Raw genomic sequence first — 12,100 nt, 5'->3', positions numbered from 1 at the left:
AGTGTGAGAACACGGAACGTCCACCTTAGCCTGGCTGGAAGGTAGAGATGGCTGCCAAGTGTACCCTCAGCGATGATACTGCCAGGTCCTGCCGCTGAAGGCCAGAGGCAGGCCAAATAGAGGGGATCGAGACCTCAGTAGGAGCAAGATTGAGCGTATTGCAGCTGTAGAAGAAACGCTTCCACTCAGCCCGGTACGTTGACCAGGTGGAAGGCTTCCTGTCACCCCGGCTCAGTTACGCAGCAGCCACACCGTGAGGCGAAGAGGCTGCAGGTCCGGGTGATGAAGCTTGTCGTTGCCCTGAGTGATGAGGTCTGGGTGGGGTGGCAGGGTAATTGGGTCGGTTATTGACAGGCCGAGCAACATGGTATATCAGTGCTGCCTGGACCACTCTGGAGTGATCATGATGATGCGCTCTCTGCCCCTGCGGAGTTTGAGCAGGACCTAATGAACCAGTGCGAACAGTGGGAAGGCATAAAGGAGTTGGCCTTTCCACGGCATCTGAATGCGTCCAAGATCGATCCCGAGGAGAGACCTTGGAAGAAGCAGAACATCTGGCATTTTCTGCTCTCGTGGTGAGCGAACAGGTCTATGTGAGGAAACATCTCCACTTCTGGAAAGCAGAACGCCTCACATGGGGCAGAGTGATCACTCGTAAGACAGGAAAGACCTGCTGAGTCAAAGCGCCAAGACGTTCCGAACGCCTGGGAGAAAGGACATCACCAGCTCCATCGAGTGGGCCATGCAAAAGTCCCGGAAATGGATGGCCTCCTGACAAAAGGAGGGAGGACCAAGTCCCTCCCTGGTTATTTATGAAGCACATGGCCGTTGTGTTGGCTGTAAACACCGAGATACCATGGCCTCGCAGCTGCCGCTGGAACCCCTGGCACGCCAGGCGGACTACTCTCATTTTTGGGGCATTGATGTGGAATGCCGGCTCCCGAGAAGACCAAAGGCCTTAAGCTCGGAGGTGACCATGAGCACTCGAGCAGAGAGATGACGCGTCCGTCGTCAGGGGCAGTGAGGGCTGGGGCGGATGGAACCGCATCCCTGCCCACACCAGGGAGGGAGTTAGCCACCACTCTAGGGAGCCTAAGGTGCTCGAGGGAACGGTGACTACCATGACCATTGGCTCCCTGTCCGGGTGGTACGCCGAAGTGAGCCGGACTTGGAGAGGACGGAGGCGGAGCTTGGCGTGTTTGGTAATAAACTTGCGGGCAGCCATGGACCCAGGAGACCGAGACAAGTACGAGTCGAGGTCGTTGGGAAAGCTTGCAGACCTCGGATGATTGTTGCCATCGCCTAAAACCGCAGTTGTGATAAGCAGGCTCCGGCTAGGTAGGAGACCAGGATAGCCCCTAGGAAGTCCAACCTCTGCGTGGGAATCAGAGTGGATTGCTCTATAGTCATCATCAGGCCTAGACCTGTGAATAGACCGTGACGATGCCCACGTGCTGAGTGGTTTGTGTCTCGGAGTCTCCTCGGATAAGCGAATCGTCCCGATACGGAAAAATGCATATCCGACATCAGCGAAGGTAGGCGGCGACTATGGCCGTAAACCAGAAGTACTGACGGTTGGCTAGAAAGCGGAGGTATCTCCTGTGCGGAGGGAAGATGGCGTTGCGAAAGTACGCGTCCTTCATATCGAGGGCGGCATAGTAGCCCCCAGGAGGCAAGGATGGAATAATGGTTCCCAGGGATACCATGCGGAACTTCAACCTTATCCTAAACTGGTTGAGTCCGTGCAGGACTAGGAAGGTCTGAGACCTCCGTTCGAGTGGGGGACTAGGGCATAACGGGAGTAAACCCCCTTGCCCCTTTCGTCAGTCGGCGTCTGCACCTCTTGTACGAGGAATTGCTCGTGAGAGGGGTCCCTGAAGGGAGACAGGGCTGGAACAAATTAGAGGTGGTACCTATGCTCCACCGTGCGCAGGACCCAGCGATCTGAAATTAACTGGGGCCACGCCAGGAGAAAGCAGGATTGGGATCCCGGCCTGTGACTGGTACACCGCCCTCAGGCGAACCTTGGAAGGTTCGTCTTTGGTCCCAGTGGTAATTGCGAGGGACCTTGACCTTGGCTCTTTAGGGGTCCTGACGTTCGTCTGCGACCACCTTGGCCTCGCCGTTTGCCAAAGTCCTGTCTCTGGCGAGGCACAGAGTATGGCGGCTGGGGACAGAAAGGCCTGCGTTTGGTCGCTGGCATATGCATGCTGAGAGAGCGTATTAGGACCCTATTGTCCATCAGGCTTCGCAGCCTGGGGCTGTCTTTGCCGTGAAGAGGCCTTTACCAACAAAGGGTAAATCCTGAATGGCATACTGCGGCTCCGGCCGGAGGTTTGAAACCTGAAGCCATGAGATGCACCTCATGGCGACACCAAAGGCCAGAGTCCTGGCTGCTGAGTCTGCTGCGTCCAACGAGGCCTGGAGGGACGCTCTGGGTACCTTTTTCCCCCGTCCTCCAAGACGGCAGCGAACTCCTGGCGGGAGTTTTGAGGGAGAAACTCCATAAACTAAACTGCCTTCACCCAGATGCTATAATTATAGCAGCTAAGCAAGGCTTGTTGCTTTGCTACCCAGAGCTGCAGGGCCTCTGCAGAGTACACCTGGCGGCCAAGCAGGTTCATTCGCCAAGCCTCCTTCGGTTTCGGGGCTGGCGCCCGCTGGCCATGCCACTACCTCTCCTTAACAGACTGAAAGACTAGTGAGCAGAGAGGAGAGCGGACAGACGAGTAGTCGTACCCCTTAGAGGGCCCCATACCAGGTCCTCTACCTCTGGGACCTCCTCCACCTCAGGTTGTGGAGGTACTAAAAGAAGGCACGGGCAGAGTCTCTGACTCTATCGGACCTTGCCCAACTCGGCACCGGGGACCGGCACCGGGAGGCGTACCGGTACCTGGAACGAGATCCAGACCTGCAACCAGAACGGTGCTGGGAGGTCGACCGAGATCTCGAGGCTCGGGGAGAGGCTACAGGAGTCAAGGTACCTGTGGCGGTGCCGGGAGCCGGAATGGTGCCGATAGTGGGTCGGCGAACGGGATACCGACCGGTGCGGCAAGTGCGACCAGTACCGATGAGGAAAACAGCACCGGGACTGCAAGTGGTGTCGGGTGTGCCGATGGGACCTGGAGTGTCTGTGGGACCGTGATCATGAACGGTGCCGCTCTGCTGTGCTGACAGAGGACGGTCAGATGAAGAGACTGTATTACCCGCACCGGCGGTGCCGGGGTCAGGCAGCATCGACTCTGTCATGGCAATGAGATTCCTCGCCATTGGTAATATCTCCGGCGTGGAGGGAACATCAGGCTCAACCACAGTGCATACTGGGGAGCTGTCAGGCACCGGATTCGACGGCCCTCGTGGGACCGGGATCGACGGTACCGAGGTCGTCAGAGCTTCGGTAGGTGTCGGTGCCGGGCGATCCGACTTCGACGAGCTCTCTGGCTGCGGTGCCGTCGGCACGGAAGCAGCAGGAGCAATAAGCTCAACCACGGCGCGTGCCGGGGAGCCGACAGGCACCGGATTCGACGGCCCTTGTGGGGCCGGGATCGACGGTGCCGATGTTGTCGGTGCCTCAGAGGTGTCGGTGCCGGGCGATCCGACTTAGACGAGCTCTCTGGCTGCAGTGCTGTTGGCACGGAAGCAGCAGGAGCAGTAAGCTCAACCACGGCACGTGCCAGGGAGCCGTCAGGCACCGGATTCTACGGCCCTTGTGGGACCGGGATCGACGGTGCCGACGTCGTCGGTGCCTCAGCAGGTGCCGGTGCCGGGCGATCCGACTTAGACGAGCTCTCTGGCTGCGGTGCAGTTGGCACAGAAGCAGCGGGAGCAGTAAGCTCAACCACGGCACGTGCCGGGGAGCCGTCAGGCACCGGATTCTACGGCCCTTGTGGGACCGGGATCGACGGTGCCGACGTCGTCGGTGCCTCAGCAGGTGTCGGTGCCGGGCAATCCAACTTAGACGAGCTCTCTGGCTGCGGTGCAGTTGGCACAGAAGCAGCGGGAGTAGTAAGCTCTACCACGGCGCGTGCCGGGGAGCTGTCAGGCACTGGATTCAATGGCCCTGGGGGACCGGAATCGACGGTGCCGATGTCATCGGTGCCTCTGCAGATGTCGGTGCCGGGCAATCCGACTTAGACGAGCTCTCTGGCTGCGATGCAGGTGGCACGGGAGCAGCAGGAGCAGGGGGCTCAACCACGGCGCGTGCCGGGGAGCCGTCAGGCACCAGCAGGAATCGTAGGCTCTCTCGACCTCGGAGGAAGGGAGCGGTGCTGAGTTGACTTCGGTGCCGGCGACGGCCGGTGCCGAAAGGCCTTGGCAGTACCGGCGGGGTCCAGTGCCGAGGAAGCGCTTCTGCCAGCCGCTTGATCATCGCTCGGCGCCAAAGGTGGAGGGGTAAGTGAAAGTCCCGCTCCTTTTTGTTCTCGGCTTAAAAGCCTTGCAAATGGGGCACTTAGCTGTCAAGTGTGATTCCCTGAGGCACTTCAAACAGGAGTCGCGTGGATCTCCCTTCGGCATCGGCTTCTGGCAGGCCGAGCCCATTTTAAAACCCGGTGAGCCGTGCATGGGCTCCGGCACCGGGTTCATGGAAGGGGCTACTTCCTGAACCCCGCTAACTATTACTAAACTAACTATGTTAGCAAAGAAAAAACGTATAACTATACAAATATATATATAAAAGGATTATAACTGCATAACTATATACAAGAACTACGAGTAGCTAGGGAAGTGGAGGTCAGCTAAGCTGCGCTCCACTGTTCCAACGACTGACACGGGCGGTAAGAAGGAACTGAGGAGCGGGCGGGCCGGCAGGGGTATATATCGAGCACCATGAAGGCGCCACTCTAGGGGGCGACCTGCCGGCCCACTGAGTTGCTAGGGTAAAAGTTTTCCGACAAATGTGCACGCACGGCGCGCACACCTAACTGGAATGGATATGAGCAATCACTCGAAGAAGAACCCATGTTGCAATCTCTAGATCACCAAGCTGCCCAAAGGATATAATTTAAATTCTGACATGTTTGAGTGTACCACATGCTTCCACTATGACAAGATTTGGCAAGGTACTGTAATGACACACATTTTTATATCTTTTCACAATTGGAAAAAAATTGCTTTGATCAAGGGGCAAGAGTAGTTCTAGAAGTTTCAAAATATATTGAAAGTTATTAGTTTTCTTTTTATTGTTTATCCAGCATGTATTTATATGCCAGGATTAGTGTTTCAAACCTCTTCAGTAGCAACTGCATTAACTAATTTGAACTACACAGGGTACTACGTGGCCAAAATTCTGTATCTGATTTATTACATTTTCCTCTCAGAAACACAAACCTGCAATATCCAAAGCATTTTTATTTACTCTGAGAACAAACTAAAGCAGTGTAGTTTACCAAGTGGCTATCTTTTTTTTTTTTTAAATACATCATCCATGGCAAGTGGACTAGACAAGCAGGTTAAAACAAGGCTGGGGAAACTGGGACAATGTTAAGGTGTTTTGGGTGACCTTAAGAATTTGTTTCCTGATTTAAGTGGTTTTTTTTATTCATGCATTTTGGAACATGTTATTGTTTTTAATATCTCAAAATGTAAAGTTTTTTTGTTTGTGAATATACTACAAGTTACCAAATGGTAGTCAAAGCAGAAGTATAAATGAATGTAATGTTTATGAAAGGCAATGGATTGAAACACTAGAGAGTGAAATAGTACAACACGGGTAGCAGCATTATAAGTTTGTCCATATATCCAGCTAGCATATCCCAACCTTGGACTAAACCGAATGTCTCCAGTGGTGACGGGAATTAATTTTCAATGCTAATTCTGTCATTGGCCTCTCCACAGAATAGGAAGGTTGCCAAACAACAACATTGCCAATTCACTGAATTAGTTATCCAGCTCCTTGGCATTAGTGTGTGTTGCTTGTTGCAGCTTTGTGCAACACAAGAGGGGTGAGTGCACCCAGGAAAAGTGTATAATTTTAAAATAATAGACACCAGCTATAAGTAACACAAATGGTTTTCTATATCTTGGGTTAGGAAAAGTGCTTGTCGGTTGCTCACTTGACCTCTTTTCTGTGATCTTGCTCCCTTCACTGAAAAAAAAAATCAATATTTTCCACATCTTGCATAAATTGAACAAACAGTGAAATGGACATATACTCTTCTGTTGAAAAGTTCAACTTCATCGACTTTAAATAAGTTTCTTTCTACACCTTTCATTTAAATTGTGCCAAAGAACAGATGCGACTTAGAGATGCCAGGATATGAATAATTTTTTTTTTATTTGTTTGGCCTTTTTTAGGAGGTTTCATGGGAATCTGATACAATAAGGTGAAGAAGCAAGCTTGTAAAAACCTATAAAGCAAAATGCAAACTAGAAGGGGGTGTTTTCCTCTAAATATACAGCCATGGTTTCCATTACAGTCAATGGAAGTCACATGCATGATGTATGGAGAGGAAAACAGACATCTTTGCATTGAACAATTTGTGCTGGCTCCCAAAATGTCAAACGTACAAGTGTCTTCATTTGGCTTACAGAGCAGATGTAACATAATAGTTCCAGTAACATGGTTTGTAACAATACCTATGAAAGCTGGCCTTTTCCACATCAAAGCAAATGATAACTGACATCTCTGGGATGCGAATACTCTTATTTTAGTAATGCAATATAATTTGTTCTCAATCTTACAGATTCACTGTGCAGTCAATCACAGCAGTTAGCCTTTAGAAAAGGGCCATTTGATTCATTGTGGAACACCTGTGTAACAGAGATGTTAAGGTGCTAATAGTTGTGCTTTATGCTCAAAATCTGCAATATGCAGGGAAGAGTTCCACCAAACATTTAGACAAGATCTCCCACAATGCAACAATAGAGTCTATCAAGCAACTGTCTCCTAGTAAATCTGGTTTGACTTTTACACACTAAGGCCTGGTCTACCATGGGGGGAAGGGAATCAATTTAAGTTACGCAACTTAAGCTAAGTGAATAATGTAGCTGAAGTCGACATACTCAGATCAACTTACCATGGTGTCTTCACCATGGTGAGTTTGCTGCTGCGCCCCCGTCGACTCTGCCTGCGCCTCTTGCTGAGCTGGAGTACAGGAGTCGACGGGAGAGCACTCAGGGGTTGATTTATCACATCTAGACTAGACATGATAAATCGATCCCCGTCCACCAATCTGGCAGGTAGTGAAGACATACCCTTAAACCTGGTACTCTTTATACGCTATAATTCCAGCTGAAGTTATCCACGGGAGTTGCCAACACAGCCCTGCACTCTCGAAAGGAGAATAGAGCTCTGGCTGTAAACCTGTTTGCTGAAGGATAAACATCAGTTACCCAGTTTAATATGTTCTGTCAGGAATGGGTAAACACTGAGATCAGTGGGAATTTTGCTGAGGAAAGAGTCCAGAATCAGGTCCAAAAGCATAGTTTTAATTGTACTGCATTTACCAATTTAATTCTTAGTGGATTTAATTTGCATTAAGAAGAATCGTGTAAAAACATGGGCTGCCTTGCAGAGTTAAACAAAAACAATTGTTGCTTATGTCCCCCAGCAATGTTCCATGGTACCAGATGCTGTTTAAACACTAAAAAGCATGCACTGCAGAACTGAGGTTAAAGTTTTTCTGATCCCCCATCCTTTGATTCTCTCTGGAAAGCATCCCAAAATTTCAAATAGACGTTGCATGCAAATAGAAGATTTTGATCTGCAAGTGAAGCTACTGAAACCCTCTAAACTACCATGCTAGAGCTAAAAGATAATGGGCAATGCAAATGTTTTATTAATATTCAAAGGTGCATCCCTGCTGTTGTCAGAAAGGCTCCAGTAAGAAATACATTCACATAAGATGAAGCTGTTATAACAGTTCTTGTTTTCCCATCTCTCTATACATACACAGGGGCAGAGCCTCAGCTGGTGTGAGTTATCAGAATTCCATTGACTTCAATGGAACAATGACAGTTTACACCAGCTGAGGATCTGCCCTGCTGGATCCAGTTTACCTTTAGATATGTGGGTACAACTCTCATTGACTTGTTCTGGAGTTGTAGCTATGCTAGAGGGCAGAACTGAGCCCTCTGTATTAACTTGCATTTACTACACTATAAATGTAAACAAATGTTCTCATAAATGTACAAACACTGCAATAAGATATTAAAATGTCAAAAGCACACACCATGTGGCTACACAGGATCCATCACAAACATGTAGGATTTGGAGGCTACATCTACAACTTAATTTCTACACAGAGAATAGTTCTCTGCTGGATCCCACTTAGGGTCTGGAGTGGGTCAGTGGCCTAGACATATGCCAAAAGAATGCATTTGATTTTAGCAATCTTGATGGCCATCTTCCTCTTAGAGTCCAATCAATTAATTGACTATTTCATTTTTCTAAAACCATCAATACAAGTCTTATAATACTACACAGTCTGTTTCCTATCCAGGGCATAAAGCTTAGTTTTTTCCCCAGGTGAAAACCAAATTATGACACAGTGTAGGTAAAACAATGGCTTAATCAACATGAAATCTAATTTTCACTTTTGGGACAAATACCAAAAGATGAAAAGCTGCCTTTGTCCTGAAAATACTCAAGTTATGAAGGGAGGTTATCCATCCTCCAGCAGAAAGCTTATGACCTCCAGAAAGTTCTTAATCTAAAAGTTCAAGCTCTCTGCAGTTGGACAGTATGGATATGCTCTGGTTAGGCTAAGGCAATGAATGCCTGAGAAAGAGAGGAGACTTCTCTCCATCACCAGTTGGTCCATCATCAGTTTCACTGACCGTAGTGCTGAGTGTTAATGAGACAACCTGGAAGTCAGCAGAAGGAAAAATTACTTATGCCCTGACTTTGCCTGGCTTTCCTCATAACTCCTTAATCGGGGAGAGTTGGAGGAAAAGGGCAGGCTCTCCAATTTCCTCGCCCACTGCCAGGTGAAGGCATCTGAGTATAGAGCTCTGGGGATGTAAACCCAGGAGCAGTAACAGGGAACAAGGCACTGACTCAAATTGAACTGGTCTATGGGGTCTAACAGGGACACAAGAGGTGCTGGCAGAAACTCAGGGTATGTCTACACTACCCGCCGGATCAGATCGATTTATCAGGGATCAATTTATTGCATCTAGTGTAGACACGATAAAATCCATCTCCAATCGCTCTGCCGTCGACTCCAGAACTCCACCGTGGTGAGAGATGGAAGTGGAATCGACGGGGGAGCAGCAGCGGTCAACTCGCCGCCATCCTCACGGCCAGGTAAATTGACCTAAAATATGCCGACTTCAGCTACGCTATTCGCGTAGCTGAAGTTGCATATCTTAGGTCAACACCACCACCCCAGTGTAGACCTAGCCTCAGGAATACTTGACTTTCTGGGAATTAGCTGGGGATTGCCGAGTCAGTCTGCAGTAGAGCAGATCTTTCCCTGCAAGATATACTGCTTGAAATGAGCGGAGACAGGATTGTGTCCTTCAGAAGTCCTGCAACTCAAGCGACTGATACTGCCCTGATGTTTACATAGGCTATCATTACTTGGTTACCATAGTTACCATTTGCTGGTCCTGAATCACACACTCATAGGCTTGGAGAACTAGGAGATTGCCTAGAGCTCCAGGAGAATAATACTAAGCTTCTGCTTCACAAGTAACCACTCTCTCAGCCTGGGGTGTGAGGTGCACATTCTGAAAGTCTGCGACCAGCAAAGGTGGCAAGGAGGAAAGGGGAGAAGTAAATAAAAGGCATACACATCATGCCAGAAAAGTCTGAATGACTGGGGGAGAAGGAGAATTCTCTTGCAATTGCAGTCAGTGTCTTTTCCCCAGTTGTCATGGTGGAATGCAGCCCCACAAATTCAAGATGTTCTCCTGATGGAGAGTGTGAAAGAGGATGGTGGGAAAATGGCTACTCATAGGGAAGGAAAGTTAGAAAAGTGGAAACAAGTTTCCTGTTTGTCATCATGGCCAACCACACTCAGAATATTCCAAGCTTTGAAAGAGAAAGCAGAGGAGGGACTATGCACTGAGAAAGGGAAGCTGCTTCTAGGAAACCAGCTTAAAAGGGCGAGAAGTGTCTAGCATGCTGAGTAAAAAGGGTTCCTACATAACTTGGAATGTTTGTATTAGTGAGCTTCTGGGGATTCTTCCTTAAAAGTAAGATTTTTTTCCCCCAGTAAAAAAGTCCAGGTATTTTAGGGCTTGTCTATGTGGGGAGTTACTCATGATTAGCTCTGTGTGTGGATGCTCTTACTCCAGAATAAGCTCATTCAAACATCCCTATTCTGGAACATAAGTGTCAACATATGGAGTTAATCTGCTTTAAAGTCATAGTTAATCCACTCTAAATTCACACTTCACCTTAGTCTGGATTAATTTTCATATGCAGACAAACCCTTATATTTGGCATGTAACTCTGTCCAGTCTTGAAGCCAAATGGGCATAATCTATTGAAGTATTCAAGTACCTGGAAGGAAGCTACCAGAAAATAGTTTAGCTTTATTTGTCACATTTCAGAGTATGGGCTTGGAGGGGGGAGAGAGTGAATGTTGAGATGGGGAAGAGGGTGTTAGTGGCCACCAAGGACATGGGAAATACCCTATGAGGCTTGTCAGAGGACAGAGAGCCTCTGTAGGGCAGGGATGATGTTGAGGCTAGAAGGGTGGAGAGAAAAGGCAACGTGAACCTCTGAAGAGGGTCCTGTTTAAAACTCTCATTCCTGGCCACAGCTTTGGGGCTTTCCACACCAAAGACTGCCAGACTACAAAGGTTCAGAATCACAAGCAGTTGAGCAGGATGTCAGGAAAGGGGGTCTAGAATGATGTCAGGGTTCTGGAACTAAGTGAGTGCTGGACCTGGGTCATCTTCCTGGCTATTGCCTGGAGCACAGGACCATTTCCTGCACCAGACAGGGACTGAGGAATCTGAGATGTCAGTAAAGGCAGGATTATGGGTAGGATGGCTCTGATGGTTAGCTTTAAGTAAGCCTGAGAGAAGCCAGTTTGGGGAGGTGGATCCTCATATGAATGGAGTGATCATGGTACAAGTGATTGCTAGAAAGGAGGGTAGGCCCAGCAGTTTGAATGAGTCATGGAGGAAAAGCTGCACCATGGAATCAAAGTGGAACCACCAGAGAAGAGTTCCTGTGAAGTGTGAGTGGCACAGGCAGCAAAGGCATGGGCTGTAACCCAACAACAGAGGGGATATGGATAGGCGTATCAAAGATGCAATACCTGAGCTGCTCATAGCCCCAAAGCAGCAGAAAAATTGGTCTATAGCTACAGAATTGTGGGTGCTGGCAGAGATGTGAGGATGGAGCAGAGTCCTTATCTCCCAAGAGCAAGCTGCAGTGGGGAGACACATCAGACAGGCTATTGGAGGCTGAAGGAGATCCCTGGACAAAAGACAGTTGAATACAAGTGAATCAGTTCAGAAATCTGAAGAATGGATTTAAGTGAGGATTTTGCTGATTCTGGACTGTTTTTTGGATTAGACCTTTTAAATCACCCTTGCTCAGAGCATCTAGTACAGAAACAGAGTTTTCTATCTGCTACCCAGTTCTTCTCCTTTCTTCCTGAACCTCCTCTCTTTAGTGTTTAGAATTTTCTTTCCCCTTCTTAAAGGAAGAGAACTAAGTCAAATGCTTCATGTTTACAAGAACAAGGAGACAAAAGAATTGAAGAAGTGTGGATGGGCTGCTACTTCTATACAGACCTTGTCAGTCCCTTTGCCTCCAGACTTCTTGGCAGGTGGAGCCATAATGCTGTCTACTTTAACTGCCTATGCTGGGAAGATGGCAGAAATGGACTATTTGACAAAGAATTATGTGCATTAGAAGCAGCACAGCACCCAGAAATCGACACATTTTCATGACTCTGTACTTGGAGTTTTGTGTAAAAATGCTAAATGAGTTAAACAAACCCAAACAGAAGAAAACTAATGAAACACTACAGTTTCACCTCTTCATCTTACTTACAGATCTAATCGTCTAGTGGAGCTGGTTTCCCTGCGGCTAACCCTTTACTTTACAAGCCCCTCAAGCTTTAATATTTCCAATACATTGAAATTTCAATGCACTTATCATGCTTAAATATTTTCAGCCACAAAGAAGAAATTA

General features: G+C 48.4%; 1 protein-coding gene across 9 annotated transcripts in view; it reads right to left on the bottom strand.

The window, feature by feature from the left end:
• TGFBR3 (transforming growth factor beta receptor 3) overlaps window positions 1–12,100 on the bottom strand; it is a 518,676-nt gene that overhangs the window by 341,053 nt on the left and 165,523 nt on the right. The gene's annotated exons all lie outside the window — the stretch shown is intronic.

This window comes from Gopherus flavomarginatus, chromosome 7 (assembly GCF_025201925.1).
Source record: "Gopherus flavomarginatus isolate rGopFla2 chromosome 7, rGopFla2.mat.asm, whole genome shotgun sequence".
NCBI lineage: Eukaryota > Metazoa > Chordata > Testudines > Testudinidae > Gopherus > Gopherus flavomarginatus.
Note: the sequence above shows the minus strand (reverse complement) of the source record. Positions and strands in the feature narration are given on the sequence as shown.